The sequence below is a fragment of the Elephantulus edwardii genome, unplaced genomic scaffold, assembly GCF_000299155.1.
Source record: "Elephantulus edwardii isolate Elephantulus edwardi_28Jun2011 unplaced genomic scaffold, EleEdw1.0 scaffold00100, whole genome shotgun sequence".
Classification (NCBI taxonomy): Eukaryota; Metazoa; Chordata; class Mammalia; order Macroscelidea; family Macroscelididae; genus Elephantulus; species Elephantulus edwardii.
The window spans coordinates 743,411-756,557 of NW_006399850.1; the positions used below are offsets into that span (position 1 = coordinate 743,411).

The 13,147-nt window shown below is 37.9% G+C and overlaps 1 protein-coding gene across 2 annotated transcripts in view; it reads left to right on the forward strand.

The window, feature by feature from the left end:
- KIAA0391 (KIAA0391 ortholog) overlaps window positions 1–13,147 on the forward strand; it is a 210,927-nt gene that overhangs the window by 147,319 nt on the left and 50,461 nt on the right. The window lies entirely within an intron of this gene.

Below are 13,147 nucleotides of genomic sequence, written 5' to 3' on the forward strand. Positions count from 1 at the left end.
AGGTCAGAATTATAGGGAGAGAGTGGGACAGTGCAATTACATTGTGAATATTGATTGAAACTAATGTTATAGAACAAAATGTGTGTGACTGGTTGAATGAAAATGTAATTCTTTCACTCAAATCACAATCTAAAAGAAAAGATGATAACGATTACTTTGGCATTCTGACTTCCCTTGGACCTGAGAGAATCAATATCTAGGTACAACAACACCACATTCTAGGCCACAGGAATGCCTAGTTTACAAAAATAATCCAATAAAATTTTGTTATATTTTCCACTAAGAAAAAATTAACACATCAACTGATGTCCACTGAGTCTATGTTAGGGAGCTCCGGTGGTGCAGTCACCTTGAGTGAGTTGAGTTGCTAATCGAGAGGTCATGACTTTCTTGTAGTTCAAATCCACCAACAGCTCTGTGTTCAAATGCCATACTTTGAAGGCATCTGAGGCCAGCTGACACTGTAGGAAAGCATGCTGAGATTATGTGCTTGTATCTATTGGAGCCCTCCACTTCTATTCTGTGTTCTTACTGTATCTTATACACTCCTGTATAATGGAAATACAACACTTTATCATGCTTGGGAAGGGGTTTCTGATGACAGGTATCAAATATTTCCTATATAATGCAGGGTGCCTATTCAGCACAGCACCTAGCATATTGCAGACTCACTCACTGTTGCTGTAGGAATCAACTCATAACCGACCCTACAGCAGGTTTTTGAAGGCTGTAAATCTTATGGGAGGAGATTGGTCATTTTTTTCCTTTAGAGTCACTGGTGGATTTGACCGGCCAGAGAGGTGCTGTGTGTGGTTTAGCAGTGCAACTGTTCACAGACTATGCCACCAGAGATTCCTAGCCTATACTAAGGACTCAAAAAAAAAAAGCTGAGTAAATTCCCAAGTAAAATTCCAAATATTCACAGAAAACTCAAACTTTCATATTCCTGAATAAGCTACTTTTCTCCAGGCAAAGATACGCTGATCTACTCTGGTACTGAAGATTTCTTATGAAAGAAATATTTGGAACATGTGTGACACTACTTTCCCTAGTCCTATCAGTATTTATAGCAAAGCCATGTGGCATATATACATAAACTGCTTAAAAACAAATATCTGCAAAGAATCTTACCTAGGATCCTCTCATGTACATTATAGCCTGCTTTCCAACTATTTCTCTTTAAAAAGAAAGCAGGTGAGTAACACGTGATTTCTGAAACAAACATGAGATGGGGCAATGGGAAGAGAGTGAGGGTGGAAGAAAATGAAATGGAAACATCCTGAGTAAAATTGAAAGTTCATGATTTCTTTTTTTAAATCCAGTGAGTGAGAAAAATAAGCAGAGCATTTGAACTAATCCTTACTCATTAAAGATACCATCTCCTTAAACTGAAACCAAACTCACAGTTGTCATGTAGATTCCAACTCACAGTGACCCTACAGAACAGAGCAGAATTGCCATATAAGGTTTCTGAGACCATAAATCTTTACAGGAACAGGCTGTCTCAATGATCGTAGTGGCCTATCTCAACCCATGGTACCACCAGAGTTCCTTATATGCAGAAATCATGGTTGGGAAAGACAGACATAAAATAGCCTTAAATCTTGAAAAGCTTGGGTGGCTTGGTGATAAGAAGTTGTGCTGCCAACCGAAACAAAGGCACATTTTCTCCCTGTGGGAGAAACAAATAAAGGCACTCTTTTCTCCCTGTGGGAGAAAGAAGGGGAATCTCTTCTTAGTGTAATCTTTTGTTATGTGCTGTTCAGTTGTAATGGACTGACTCACAGCTATTCCCCCAATGGCTTTTCAGAGTCTGCAAATTGCACAGTAGCAGATTTCTCATCATTTTCCTATGGAGCAGCTGGAGGATTTGAATCGTGTGCCTTTGGGTTGGCAATGAAACTTCTTTCCATAAAAGGTGGTTTGCTGTTTGTTTTTGTTTTAAGAATTAAAGGCAGAAATTTTATTTTGGAGTTGATTCAAGATAACCAACAATGTCAAAAGACCTTTAAGAGTCTCTTTTTTGGTTAACCAACTCTTTTATAATGGCTTTTTCATTAATCTTATTTTTCCCATGGCCCCATTGTAATCCCACAATATTTAAGATTGCCACCAATCTGACTGGGGGAAAAAGTTAGGCGACACTTACTGTTTTCTCTTCCCTCTCCAATTTCTTCCTCCAGAGTACTTACTAGCGTTTGAAGCAGTTACTGTAGGTCAATCAACAGAAACTTGAAAGCAATTTTTTCCCCATCTGTCGCTTAGTGGAAAAAGTGCTTAAGAATCTACTTGTTCTTTGTTGTTTGCTGTAGAGTCAGAACTGACCCATTAGCTGACCTTCCAGTGGGTTTTCAGGAGCAGTAAATAGCCCATCCTTCTCTTGCGGAGCATCTGGTAGATTCGAATCGTGTGCCTTTGAGACAGCAGCACAGCTTCTTGTCACTAGGCCACCAGAGTATACCTAGAAATAGTATATCATAGGTCACCAATTGTATTTTTAAAAAACCTGCTAGTTGTATTAAGACACTGTAGAAGACATGTAAGAAATGGGTAATAATGATTGCTTCTGAGAAGAGGAACTCAGGAGATAAGCTGTAAGAGAAACTTTTCATTGGCTATTTTGGTTTCTTTTGGATTTTGAACTCTCTCTTTTTATTACTCCTTGGAAAACTTAACACTTTAGCACCTTAGGAGGTGTTCACATTACCACATCTGAGGAGAGTATAGGCCAGTTGTTTTCATTTGGAATATTGTGTAACTTCTGAATTCCTAAACATACACTGTACAGAGTGGGGGGAAAGTATTGCTAAGGCTCATTTAAGTATCTGTAACATTTTTGTTTTGGTTACAGGGAACTTCCCGCTCTTTATTTTTCACTTCACTCAACTAGTCAATCCTGATAAACATCAAGTGGCTATGAGTAGGAGTGATTCCTCACAAAGAAAGCAATGGTAGAATTTTTGTGTGTGTGCTAATGACCTATATGTTTTTGTTTTGGTTTGGCTCTTTTAATGGAAATTACAGGTGGAATGTTCTAAAAAACCCTGGCACAAAAAAACCAAACAAACCCAGAATGTAAATAGGGGAAAGAAAATATGATTCAGTAAGTTCTTTAGCATTGCTTTGAATTTAGAACAAGTTAGATTTCCTTGTCAAGGTGAACTGTGTGTGCTATGCCATAAGACAGACGGGCATTGCTTCTATTGAAATTAATTTTTGTATGTGAAAAAAAAATTTGAAGCATGTAAAGAAATACTATACAATCAGCCATACCTTATGTACCAGAATTTCTGTATGTTTATGGGTCATGTAAAGGTGATACCAAAAGATAGAAGAAACAACTTTAACTCTAGTTTAAAGATAATAAATAGAAGATTGAAAGTTAAGTTTATGGGAAGAATATATAAGTTATATATTTTCTCTACATGCATATTTCTTTGAAAAAGAAGAGTATCTAATCTCAAGTGAAAAATTCATTGTCTTTGAGTTAGAACTGACTCATCGCCAACCCTCCAGCAAGTTTCTAAGGCTTGTAAATCTCAGAGCTTTGCCATCTTTCTCCTTCAGAGCTTTTGATGGATTTGAACTGCCAGAAAGTCATGGCCTCTCGGTTAGCAACTCAACTCACTCAACGTGACTGCACCACCAGAGGAGCTCCCTAACATAGACTCAGTGGACATCAGTTGATGTGTTATTATTTTTTTTTCCTTAGGGAAAAATATAACAAAATTTTGTTGGATTATTTTTGTAAACTAGACATTCCTGTGACCTAGAATGTGGTGGTATTGTACCTAGATATTGATTCTCTCAGGTCCAAGGGAAGTCAGAATGCCAAAGTAATCGATATCATCTTTTCTTTTAGATTGTGATTTGAGTGAAAGAATTACATTTTCATTCAACCAGTCACACACATTTTGTTCTATAACATTAGTTTCAATCAATATTCACAATGTAATTGCACTGTCCCACTCTCTCCCTATAATTCTGACCTCCGTTCATCCTTCTGTAATTCTCTGTTTTTCCTTTCTTTAGTGAAACTGGACTGATTATCCTCTTTTGTATATTGCCTTTCCCTTTATCCATCTTGGTATGTATCTATAATCTATGAACTAATTTCTCCTCTCCTTTCCCTCCATTACTATCTCAAGTAACCACTCAAGACTAACTATTAACCTTTCCTTAGCTTTTTATAAGTTAAGATTTTTTAGACAATGTTTCTCCTTTTGTAGCTGAAATTTCATTCTGCAAAATATCCTCTGCATTCATCTTTGCTATGCTATGTTTCTCTAATTATTTTTTTGTTTTTCAGTGTTGTATGATACTCCACTATGTAAATAAATGTACTATAGTTTCTTTATCCATTGGTCTGTTGTTGAACATTTTGGTTATTTTAATTTCTTTGCTATTGTAAATAATGTGGCAATGATCATAGATATACATATCTTTGTCCATGGTAAAACATTTACTTTTTTTAGTTTATGTACCTAGCAGTGAAGTTGCTAGGTTAAATGGTATTTCTATTTCCAGATTTCTAAGAAAACACCAAATTGCTTTCCACATTTCCCCAATACAATTCTAGTTTCTTCACAGTCTTGCCAGCATTTGTTGTTTACTGTCTTACTGAACTTTGCTGTTACTGCTGGGTGAGATGATATCTTATTGTTTTGATTTGCATCTTTCTAATAGCTAATGATTTTGAATATTCTTTATGTGTTTGTTGACCATTCTTGCTTTTTTTTTTAAATTTGATGATTGCATAGATCTTTTTATTTATTTTTTTTTCTTGTTGTGTACCACTGAGTCAGATCCAACTGGCCCAGGAGGAGATTGCCCGTCCTTCACCAGTGGAGTATCTGGTGTATTCAAGCCACATATCTTTGGGATTACAGAGCAGCTTCCTGCCAGTAGGCCACCAGAGCTCCCATTTAACTTTTTATAGGGTGCTCTACCGGAGTAGTCTGTAGGATTACTTTTCAGGAGAAAGTTGGGCGGTTTCCTCCTATTCCATTTACAGTTTTGGAAACCCAATGAAATGTCAGCTGTGAGTTAGCTCCAACTCAATAGCAATGAACTTTGGGTTATTAGCTGCAGAGGAAATCTCCATCTGTGCAAACATGATCTTTCCAATATCCTCTCTCCATAATTTTACAGCTTTAACTTTGACTTGAATAAGTCCATGCCAGAGAATAGTAAAACCTGAGAAAGATACTCCAAACTGATTCTGTTTTCCCTTCTCCCTTTATAACAAGTAGGAACTCCATCCCAAGGTTAATGTATTTCTCAATCTCTTAAATCTTACTAAAATTGAATTATAAGGATTTCTGGTTTCCCATACACATAATCTCTTGTGTCTACTATCATATTTCATTTTCTCATTGTTTATCATCCATCCATCCATCTACTCACACCCCCCCCCCCCCCGATGGGCTTAGAGCTTAAGATGATTAATGAATATTTGCTGAAAAATAGGGAAAACATAAAAAATTACAGAAGAATGAATGGAGGTCAGAATTATAGGGACAGAGTCGGGGAAATACCAGGGATACATTCAATAGTGAACAAAACTGAGAAAACTCTGCCCTCATAGAGCTTTCTAGATCACTGTTGTTATTGTTGTTGTTATGTGCTGTTGAGTGGCTTGCAACTCACAGCAACCCTATGTACCATAGTTCTGAACCCTTCCCTATCCTGAGCCAATCTCAGTAACTCTGACACACCTAATCCCATTTCCCCAGTTACTATGTCAATCCATCTCACCCAAGGTCTTCCACTTCTGTGCTGTCCCTCCACCTTCCCAAGCATGATGTCCTTCTCCAAGGACTGCTCCCTCCTGGCCACATGCCCAAAGTATGTGAGACAGAGCTTCAAAATCTTTGCCTCCATGGAGAAATTTGGTTTCTCCCTCTCCAAGACAGATCTATTTCTTCTCCTGGTGGTCCATAGTATGTTCAATACTCTTCTCCAGTACCACAGCTCAAAGACATCAATTCTTCTGTCATCCTTAGTTATTGTCCAAGATCCATATCAAGTAACTATGAAGACTATGACCTGGATCAGGTGTACCTTAGTCTCTAGACTGATGCCATTCCTCTTTAGCACTTTGGAGAGGTCCCTGACAGCCAACTTCCCCAATAGAATTACTCTTTTGATTTTCTGACTGCTAGTGCAAAGGCTGTTGATTGTGGAGCCGAGCAACTTGAAACTGTTAACAACCTCAGTCTCTTCTCCATCTGTCTTGGTGCTGCCAGTTGGTCCAGTGGTGAGAATCTTTGTCTTCTTGATGTTAAGCTTCAATCCATATTGGACACTACAGTCCTTGACATGCTGCAGCAAATGCTTCAGGTCCTCCTCAATTTCAGCAAGCAAGGTTGTATCATCTGCATAACATAGGCATGTTTTTTTGTTGTTGTTGTTTTATTTTTTTTTTTAATAACGTAGCCATCCTCCAATCCTGATGCCACTAAAGTCTAGCCGTCCAAATTATCTATTCTGCATATAGATTGAAAAGGTATGGAGATAGAATGCGTCCCTGACACACTTCTCTCCTAATTTTGAACCATGCAGTGTTTCCTTGCTCTGTTCTGAAGACTACCTCCTCGTCCAAGTATAGATTTTGCATGAGCACAAGCAAGTGTTCTGGGATTTCCATTCTTCCTAAAGTTAGCCACAATTTTTTATGAACTACACAGTCAAATGACTTTGCATAGTCAGTGAAGCACAGATAGACATTCCTCTGGTACTCTCCTTTCAACCAGATTCCTCTGACATTGGCACTAATGTCTCTAATGACACGACCTCTTCTAAACCCAGCTTGGATTTCTGGAAGTTCTCTGTTAATGTGCTGCTCCAGTCAATTTTGGATTATCTTTAGCAGGATTTTGCTTGTTTGTGATATTAGTGATAACTAGATCACTACCATCTCTGTTCTAAATAGATAGCTACTATCAGGACTTTTGGGTCACATGACTCTACATGGCACCTCTCACATTGTAGTTTAGATTAATATTGTCTCTAGAGTTATACAGTGCATAGGTAACCCAGCTTTATGCACTGTTCTTGTCTATTATGTTACTATTACCATTTGTCACATTTTGTTTTCTATAGTAAATTTGATCTGTCTTTATGTTCCCACTATTGCTTAAACAAAATCCCTTAATTTTGGTTAAGAAAAGCATACCTTCTTCTATGGAGTCAATCTGTATTAGGAAACTATTCTGTTTAGATTCATGATTAGAATGAAATGTGTGTTTGGCAAGAATAATTCTTTGTAAATGTAGGAAAACAGAAAAATATCTTTATTTGGAAATCATTATAGTTAAAATGATCCAACCGAATGTAGAAACTATTGAACAATATCATTAATCAATATCACATACAATATAACATAATATAAAAATAAAATATCACATACAAGCAAAATACTATTAAAGATCATTTAAAAATGGCTAGCACAGTACATAGATAGGTTACTGCCAGAAGTTCAAGCATGCTTTAGAAGAGACTATGGCACCAGGGATATCATTGCTGGTCAGATGGATCCTAGCTGAGAGTAAAGAACAGCAGAAAATGTCTATTTATGCTATATTGACTATGTATAGACATTTGACTGTGTGGATCATAAGTTATGGCTAACATTGAGAAGAATGTGAATTCCAGAGCACTTAATTGTGCTCCTGTGGAACCAATATCTAGACCAAGAGGCTGTTGTGCCAATATAGCAAGGGAACACTACATGGTTTAAAATTAAGAAGAGTATAGCAAGGTTGTGTCCTCTCTCCATACCTATATTCAATCTGTATCTGGGCAAATTATCCAAGAAGCTGAACTCTATGAAGAATAATGTAGCATCAAGAGTGAAGGAAGACTCGTCAATAATCTATATTATGTAGATGTCACAACTTTGTTTGCTGACATTGGTGTTGGAGAAAAGTACTGAATGGACTGCCAAAAGCACAAATATATTCTGGAGAAAGTACAGCCAGAGTACACCTTGGAATCAAAGATGAGGAATCTTTGTCTTACATATTTGGGGCATGTTGCTAGGAGAGGCTGTTCCTTGAAGAGGGATATGATGCTTGGAAAGGCAGACAGAGGTTGGCCAAAGAGAGGAAAGAGAGGAAGACCCCTCAGCCAGATGGAATGACAAAGTGACTAGAGCAGTGGTCTTGAGGGTGTCAGAGACAATGACAATAGGACAGGCTTCTGATCTGTTGTTCATAGGGTCACTATGAATCATACTTGACTTGACAATACCTCTCAACAACAGTATAGTTAAAATTAGATGGATTTGACACAATGACCATGGCAGTGGGGTCAGGCTTGTCAGAGTCAGTGAGGTTGACTCAGGATAGGGCAAGATTCTGAGCTGTTGTTCATAGGGTCTCCATGAGTCATAGTCAACTTTGATGGCACTTAGCAACAACAACAACAATAGTTAAAATGAGATGGAGATATTTAGGTATTGTGCAATTAGGGAATATTTTCAGTCCACAAATTCCTTGTGTTTCACATTCATGAATAATTAGGTCCAAGAATACTTTGATTCCTTTGTGTTTTGGAAACACATTTTTCCAGTATTTTGTTTCCTAGATCTTTGCTGAAATGATCAGCACCTTCGAGTATCAATTCCACCAGGACCTTTCCTACATACAGCTGCTTTGTTTATCCTTTTATCTTTTCCATTATTGCCTCATGAAACTTCATCTTTGTTGTAAATCTTGACCTTTACAGTCCTTTGAGGAACATGTAAATCAAATAATTTTTAGCAATGTATATAGCACTGTGCATAAGACATGTGAGTTCTTTCTCTCCTGTCTTCATTTTCCTCTTGGAACTTTTGTTTATTTCCTCCTTTTAGGTTTTGGGACATGGTCAGTTCTCTCAAATCCATTTCTCTTTAACTTTCTTCCATATTACATGACTGCATAACTTAACCATGAGCAACTTATTATACATCCTCATTGCATAGTTGAACTGGCACTGCTCAACATAACCAGTGACCACTGAGGGGGAAAAAGAGGGCCAATACTTGACAACCTTCACAGGACCAAGCAGATACCATGTTAATTACTTCTTTTTTTTTTTAGCTTTCAGTCAAAGTGTCCAAGCAAATTGGTTTATCATTTAATAATCGAGGCACGTTTTAATTTATGGCATTAATTACATTTCCCACATTGCAAAGGCACTACTTCTACTTCTTCTGTGTGACTTTTGCTTCCATTCATTCTTCTATTTCTTCCATTCTGTCTCTTCCTGCCTTCTGAGCTTTATCTCTGGTCAAAAGTAGCCCTTTTGATGTTTTATAATTGATAATTATAAGAAATGCACACCATCCTTTTTTATTGTTCACTATATAAACCAATCTGTTGCTTGGATGAAAGTTGAACCACGGGTAAAATTGGTTCCAGTTTTGAAGGACCATCCCCTCAGGAGTTCCAATTTGTATTTAGATCCACAAGCCTGGCCATTTTTATGGGGTTTTTCGCTTTTCTTTTAGTTTTGTTCCCCATTTTCCTCCCACTCTTTCCAGGGTCCTCTACTGTGATCTCTTTCAGCGTGATCAGGTTAACCAGTTCCTTATTCAGTATCTTATTTAATTCTCTTAATAGTAACACAGATAGTGGCATCCCTTCATTAAGGATGAGGTCGCTAATGCTCAAAAAAGGTTAAGTAACTTTTTCATGGCTAATAAATGGTATGCAAAGGCATTTGACTGTGTGGATCATAACAAATTGTGGCTGACTTTGAGAAGAATGTGAATCCTAGAAAACTTGATCATGCTAATGCGAAACCTATACTTGGACCAGGAGGCAGCGTCAGAACAGAGCAAGGAAACACTGCATGGTTCAAAATTAGAAAGTGTACACCAGGGATGTGTCCTATCTTCATACCTATTCAACCTGTATGCAGACAGATTATCCAGGAGGCTGGGCTCTATGAGGAGAAGTGTGGCATCAGGATTGGTGGAAGATCCAATCTGCATTATGCAGATAACACAACCCTGCTTGCTGAAAACTGAGGAGGACCCAAAGCTCTTGCTGCAGAGGGTCAAGAACTGAGGATTGAGGCTCAATATCAAGAAGACAAAGATTCTCACCACTGGACCAATTAATTGGCAGCATCAGGATGGATAATGAAGAGATTGAGATTGTTCACAGCTTTATTTTGCTTGGCTCCACAGTCAACACTCTTGGCACCAGCAGCCAGGAAATTAAAAGACATATTGCAATGGGAAAGTCTGCTGTTAGGGACCTCTCCAAAGTACTGAAGAGCAATGGTGTCACTGGAGACTAAGGTGCGTCTGATACAGGCCATGGTCTTTGCAGTCAGTTGTTATGCATCACAGAGTTGGATAATGACTAGGGAGGATAGAAGAAGAAATGATGCCTTTGAGCTGTGGTGCTGGAGAAGAGTATTGAATGTACCATGGACTGCTAAAAAAACGAACAGGTTCATCCTAGCGAGGGTTAAACCAGGCTGCTTCTTAGAGATAAGAATTCTGAGGCTTCATCTGACATACTTTGGGCATGTTGCAAGGAGGGACAGGTCCTTGGAGAGGGACATCATGCTTGGGAGGGTGGAGGGATAGCACAGGAGGGGAAGATCTTCTATGAGGTGGATTGATTCAGTGACTAGGGTAATCGGGATGGGTGTATCAGAGACGGTGAGATTGGCCCAAGACAGAGAAAGGTTTAAGGCTATTGTACGTAGGGTTGCTATGAATGGCAACAACAACAATAAATGGTAAAGTCACAGGAAAAGATAGATCTTGTTCCAGAGACAGTGTTCTTTCTTCTGTAATACACTATCTTAAGATTTCAACTTATTCATGTAATTATCCTCTCTCTAGGATTGCTATTCTAGGCTCTTTTTTAAAAAAATAAAATTTTAATTGTAATTTTAACAAATATTTACAGAGAAGTTAGATTTTCATTCATTCTTGTTACACATATTACTCCTCACTTTCCCCCATTTAACTTTTTTAAAAATATTCATTCATTGTTGCATGATTAACTACCTCTGTCCCCCCCTTTACAATGACATATCTCTTATTCTGAGCTGTTGTCATACATATAAATACTCTAGCTCTTTGCAACATGTTTTCTTATTCTCAGACTCTCTTTTGGCTCCATAACTCATAAACAGCTAGCTTGCTGTGACCTCTCTCCATTTCATCTAACCTTCCCTAAAGATAGAGTAATAGTGTGTTTTCTGCTACCCATTTACCCCCTGCCTTCACTGTCAAGTTTTGCTCTGTCACTGCAGTAAAACTACTCTTGCTAAGGCCTCTTGCTAAGGCCAATCAGGAACTTCCTAATTGCCAAATCCAGTGGTATTTTTTAGTTTCTTTCTTACCACATTTTTTCTGCATTTAGTATTTTATTTTTCTGCCTAAAAAAATCTCCACATTCATCTTTCTCATTATCTCTCTGACTATTCCTTGTCATTTCTTCATTTTGAGCTCCTCCTTTTTTCTTTTATTCTTAAAAAGTCTTTCTTAAGGATCTTATCTCATGTTTATCTTACTCTCTAATGCTTCCAAATTTTTTCCCCCTAATGCTTCTAAATTTTAAATTTGCATGTATCTCTTCCCTAGACCGTTGTTTCAAAATGGAACTAACCATCTCTCTAGATCTGTACACCAGTAGGTGGCACCATCATTCTCTGGCCATCAAGCTAGAATCCTGGGATTGGTTTATAATACTTTCACCCTAATTCCTATATCCAACCATTCACCAAATCTTTCCAATTTTGACTCCTAATTATTTCCTAATTCACTATCTTCTATCCTTCTATTACATTATCTTCCTTATAAATCCTGATGATTTGTTATGTGCTGTCAAGTCGTCCGCAACTCATAGCGACCCTATGAACAGATCTATACTCTGCCCTATCTTGTCTCATGCTCACCATCTCCGACACACTTAAGCCCACTGCTACTGTCATTGTGTCAGTCCATCTTGTTGAGAGTCTTGCTCTCTTATACTGACCTTTCCAAGCATAATGTCTCTTTCCAAAGTACAGCTCCTCCTAACAACATGGTCAAAGTATGTAAGATAAAGCTAACACATATCTGTTCTTTTAACATTCTATAGGATACTAGGTACTATTCTCCATCATAACAATTCAAAGGCATCGATTCTTCATGTGTCATCCTTAGTCGTTGTGCAGGTTTCAGATGCATAGCAAATAATTGCAAAGACCATGGCCTCAGTTAGACTTACCTTCATCTTTAAATTGACATAATTGCTCTTTTGTATTTTATAGAGGTACCTGGTAGCATATTTTCTTAATGTAACTCATCGTTTGATTTCTTAACTGAGTAGTAAAGATGTTGTTTATGGATCTAAGCAAGATAAAATTGTTGATAACTTAAGTGTCTTCTCCAGCTATCATAATGTTGCCATGACATAGGCCAGTGGTAAAGATTTTGGGCAACTAGAAGAATGACAAATCTGTATTGGAGAAAGTATAGCTAGAATACTTCTTTGAAGCAAAGATGACCAGATTTCATCTCATATGCCGTCAGAAGGGACCATTCTCTGGAGAATAGCATCATGCTTTGTAAAGGAGATGGTCATCACAAAAGAATCTCTTCCATGAGATAGATTGATGCAGTGGCCACAACAGCAGCCTTAAACGTAGAAGAATTGCAATGGTGCAAGATTAGGCCGTGTTTTGTTCTTTAGCACAGAATGTCACAGTAAGTTGGCATGGACTCAGTATCACCTAACAACAGTGTCTTGGTTTCTATGTTAAGAGATAAAAACATATTTAACAATCAATTAAAACCGAATGCTGTAATTAAAAGCAAACCTATGAAGTGCATTTGATCCTTAAACAAGACAAGTGCGAACTGCCAACCCACTTATACACAGATTCCACACCCCGCCTGCCCGCTTTTTTTTTTTTAATTTTTTATTTTTAAAACCAACTGTCTAATTGATTTGGGAATTGGATGCCTACTCTCTGGCTTCTTCATGCTGAACAGGGGCATAGATGTAAAGGGGGGAAGGGAGGACGCTTTATCAACTTACCGGTGGTCTTGGGTTAAAGCTGCTTGCCTTTTTGCTCTGTTAGAAGATATTTTCCTGTCATTTGCTCCCCTCTGGACTGCAAAGTGTTTTCCCAGGTGGGTCCAGTGGGG